Genomic DNA, 4,934 nt, shown 5'->3' with positions numbered 1-4,934 from the left:
CATTCTGGTGTCCTGTGTCTAGACACTTCTGGGTAGGGATGGGGTTGTCATGGCCCTGGGCCCAGCCTAGCAGTTTCAAAAAAGCATAGTTTTATAATTTCTGGCGAGTCTGATCTATTGCTGGGAAGGAAACAGTTGTCTGGGGTGAGGCAATGGAAAAGAGGATGTAAAGATGATCTCCTGTCATCTAAATACATTAGTTCTTTGCCATTCCCAAGTTCCTGGAGTTGTTAGTTCCACTGCAAGTACTTTGATTGCTTTTAATTTGTTTGGTTTTTGATAAAGCCATATTAAGATCCTAAGTCCACTCCTCTGCCCTTGCATCCATTTTATCCTTGTACGTCTTTGGAAGCTGTTACAGTGCAGAACAGCAGCAGTGCCACAGGACTGAATTACAGAAGTAATTTGAAGGTAGTTTTAGGTTCTACAGTTTGAAGCCTGTAGATCTGTTAAGGTTTTGCTTTTGTTTTTATATAACTTGAAAAGACGGTACAAGAAAGGGGCTTTTCCTGTCTTGTCTGTTTTGATACCCTCTCCTTGTCCTTATCTGAATACGGAGTTATCTTAAAAATGGTGGTGAGGCCTTAAGTTCCCCAGGTGACTGTTACACCCTCATCATTCTGGTGTTATGTTTTGATCTTCACTGTACTGGTGTGGTTACTGGGGAGGAGGTACAGAGGTGTGGATTTACTTGTAATGATTGGTTGGGGGACTTTGTCAGCTTTCTCAAATAAAATTGTTTGGGGGAAAAACAACCCACCTCACCTTGTTGCTGTGAGTCTTGTCCTCTCTGTGCTTGTTTCTACAGACTGCTGTTTCCTGAAAGTTGACCTGTCATATGAAGCAGCAAGTAAACAGACTCCCCACAAGCCTTAGGCTTCTCTAGTAACAATTAATTCTAGACTTGGGAAGGGTGCACAGGCTTCTCTGTGTAGTGGGACCAGGACAGCAAGTAAGGTGTCCTAATACAGGTTACCATTTTTTGCCTTTCTCCCTCCCCACCTCCTCATTATATTGCTCTATGTAGAGGAATTTTAAGGCTCGTAGTGAAACAGGGCTGGTGCTCTAGGGTACAAGATCCAGTTTTTCACCATCAGCTCCCATGTAAAATTTAGTTCATTAAGACAAATAGAAGTACTTTCAGTTTTGTATTTTAGAGGAGACTGAAAACTGTTGCAAAGATGAGTTGGTCCTATGTGAGTGGCAGAGACCGAAGAGAGTGGTTAGGTATTTATTGGAATGCTGTCAGATCTCCTCTGCTGACCCTGCAAGCTTTTTGTTAATGCAGTAGCCAAGTGATACATGCTGCTAACAAGACTGGGGACACATAAATGCTAGGTAACTAGTTAGTATTATCGGGGAGAATTTCAGGAAGGGAAATCCGCAGATCTCTAGATAAGGATTAGCCTCTGCAAGTTCTTTCCCGGATGAGTATTTTGAGTATGTGAAATCATACAGCTGCTTGCATGCGGTAGGTTGGTAGTGGAGTCTTGGTTGTTTTACAGCACTGCAGATGCAGGGCTGGTGTCTTCATTCCATTTCACTTCTGGGAAATAGGCTAAAGTTGAGCTGTTGCAGATATTTGGGTCTGAGCCCATCTTTGTGTGTGACAGATGCATCACTGGTGAATCGATGATTGCCTGTAGCAAACTGCATCAGGCGTTTCCAGCTTCTCCCACCCACTTGTCAATGTGACTAACGATTTAATTATCACAGTACTTAACACAGCACGTGAGCATTCCTAAATAAGGTTTATCTTTGTGTATTCCCCCTCCTGCTCTGCCAGCGTGGGCTGCACCCTGTACAGGGTGCCCAAAGCAGCTGCTGTTTGCGTGCATGCGTGAAGGGATGAGCATTTTACACACTCATTTTTTGTAAGCTGCTCAGGTTTGTGAGAAGTAAACCAAGTGTACATCTGTGTTTCCTTCTAACTGGCAGATGAGAGACATTTGATTCAAACTAGTTTGGCAACTGGTCAAGATCATGAGGGGATTCCCACCCATACATTTCAACAGGTCCTGAGGCAGAGGTTTGGGAAAGTAGCATGGCCTCTCTTTACCTCTGTCATTTCATGTGATGTATTTCTGTCTCCCATATCTTTAGTTGTGTCCCTCTGCAGTACTTGTCTTTCAGATGCCTGAGATGGCCATGCTTTTAGGGAACAAAGTCTTTGGGAAATGAACTTCCCTTGTGTTGAAGGTGGCTTGTTGGGAAAGAGAGACCACAAACCTGAAATGGATAGATCTTTCAGAGGAGAAAAAGAAGGCTGGGTCTGGTGAAGACTACAGGAGTTCAGCATTGGCAGGTTTTTTTTCTGCTGCCCTTTCTCCACCGTGACTTGTGCTTGTTTTTTCTTCCCCCAAATCACTGCATGTGGTGGTGTGGTAGCTCTGGCAGACCAGAGGCAGGTCACCTTTCTCTGAGGAGGTTGGAAAGAGCAGAGGACTTAGAAAAACTGCCAGTTGGCTTTTCTTAAACCTTTTTGTAAACCTGAAACAGGTGAGCCCAAGCCTTTGCTGCTGCACTAAAACACTTGTATTTGCTCAGTAGTCTTTGTAGGAATCCTATTTTGCTTTGCACTGGAAGGAGTGGCAGGAGGTAGAAGTTTCCCTGTTTCAGCTGCAGCTGAAGTGACTTTCTGCAAAATGGTAGTAAGATTCCTGTTCGCTCCTTCTATTGCCAGAGGTCCATGTGGTTTATCAGCTCAAACTCAATGCATTAGCTTCTGCATTTCCAGCTTGCTGACAGCCTGCCAGAGGACCTGTGATATCTTGGTGTCCATCCCAGTGATCTTTGCTATGTTGGTTTAGCTCATGTTTGGAGAAAGCTGCTATGTCCTAAAGGACTCATCTGTCTTGTATTTCAGTTTCTGCAATAAAAAGTACATGTTGAATAACTTCCTTTGAGGGCACATAACCCCCAAAAAAGTAATGACAGGACCATGCTCACGTTGCTTTGTCTCACTTCTGTGGTTTCCTGTCACTTAATTTCCTTTCACAGCTGGTATTCCTGAGGTAGCTTTCCCCTGAGCTTTTAAATCAATTGCATTATGTGATCTCTACATAAACTCTGCACCAAGATGTTCTGTTGGAATTGTAATGGTAAGAACTTGTTTTTCCTTGGTTATTTGGTGGATGCTGTTCCTACAGCTGCTAATAGACGAGGCAAGCAGAGGGGACCAGGTGCTTGTGGTTTCCTGCTATATCCCATTGCAGCTCTGGTCTGACCTGCTGCAGAGTTTTACCCTCTAGCATTTTCTCACCTATACCAGCTGCTTGGGCTTTTATTTCCCCCAAGTGTACTTCGTTTGGACAATCTTCCTTCACACATAAAGTATTTGCTATACATATATAACTACATTTTCATGGTGTTGTCTTCTTAATGATAATCAACCATGTAGATGCCTTGTCACTTCTTTCTCAGCGTGGGCTGATCTTTGCTTGGCTTACTAATATAACCAGTGTACTACCTTGACTCTGCAAACCATGAATAAGATCTTTGAAGTAAGGCAGATGCTTGCCATGATTTGGTTTAAATGGCAGCTTCCTTACCCTTACCCAAATTCATCCTTCAATACTCATTTTGCAAGAGGCAAAATGACACGTTGCCCCTTGATGGGGGCTTGATGGTCTGATTTCTTTAAATGCTTGAGTAAAAAATACAGTGTAAAGTGAGAAATGCATTCTTCAGTCGTATTCCAATAAACCTGACTGAGTATCGACTGCTACTTACCTTAGGGGCATCTTGCTGGGAGAATTACTGCCTGCTTCTTAAAGGGTAGTAAAGGCAATGCTGTGTGGGGTGGCTAAACCTGATTGTAGCTACTATTGTAAGCATTTTATGGAAGAATTTGTAAGGTACTGTAGATAATAATGGTCGAGATAGCTCTACTTTTCAAACAGGAAAAATGAAGATTGATTTTTTTAAATTAGTCTTCTGATTTTCTATGACTGTTCCAAATTCCTTAATCCCATTTTCACGAGATTTTTGTCATGCAGATTTTTTTTTTTTAAATTATTACTATTTGCCAGGTGACATTTTGCCAAGTACTCTCCTTGCAAGGGAGGGAGTAAATGATCCTTAGCAAGACACATCTGAGCTTTTTCATCCATTACTGCAAGCTTCTTTATCCCAAAACTGACATGCACAACAAATAGATGTTGATATATAAGTTACTCACAAATAGGTGCGTATAATGCTGAACAGCTCTTTAACCTTCAGCACCTTGCAAGGAGCATTGCTCATTCTTTCAAGCATCTTCCTAAGGTAGTGAAATAAGAGCTAACTGGGCTCCATTGTGCCTGGGTTTAGGGCTTTGTGCTTCAACTCCTGAAGTCTCCTGTAAGCGTTGGATCATCGGTCTTGAAGAGAATATTCTGCATCATTCAACTCCACTTTCCCACCTGTAGTTGAAAATAAAACGTTGAAATGATGATAGTGTGCATCATTTGTGAAGAAAATAAACGACAAACCTAAGATTAGGGTTGCAAACACTTCTTCATGACAGAGAAGTCATTGCAGCTTCAGCTCTAAAATATTTATGAAGCTTATAGTTTATTTCTATATCAGAGAGAGAATCCACGAACTGTGAGTGGCACGGAGAGGGAGATTGCTATGCTTTATTAAGTGTGAAATGTGTATCCACTGCAAGTGCTCCAAGTGCTCCAGCAGATCTTTGTGCTTGGGGTGCAGTCGTGGTGTTTATCCATGCGTATGTTCTCCCTTGTGTCAATTATTTTCCAATAATACATATTATGTGTAGCATGGCTAAGCAAAAAGAAACATTAGCATCTGTACAATAAGAAGCAGTAATTACTTTTTCGATACAAATCAGTTACTTCAGGCAGTTTTTTATTCTTACAAGCTTTTTAAGAAACTAACGTTGAACGCTTGTCTTCCTGGGAAGTGAATTCGCGCACGGCCGCGGCTCTGTG

Source organism: Corvus brachyrhynchos, unplaced genomic scaffold (assembly GCF_000691975.1).
Source record: "Corvus brachyrhynchos isolate BGI_N302 unplaced genomic scaffold, ASM69197v1 scaffold115, whole genome shotgun sequence".
Lineage (NCBI taxonomy): Eukaryota > Metazoa > Chordata > Aves > Passeriformes > Corvidae > Corvus > Corvus brachyrhynchos.
This window is presented reverse-complemented; position numbering follows the sequence as displayed.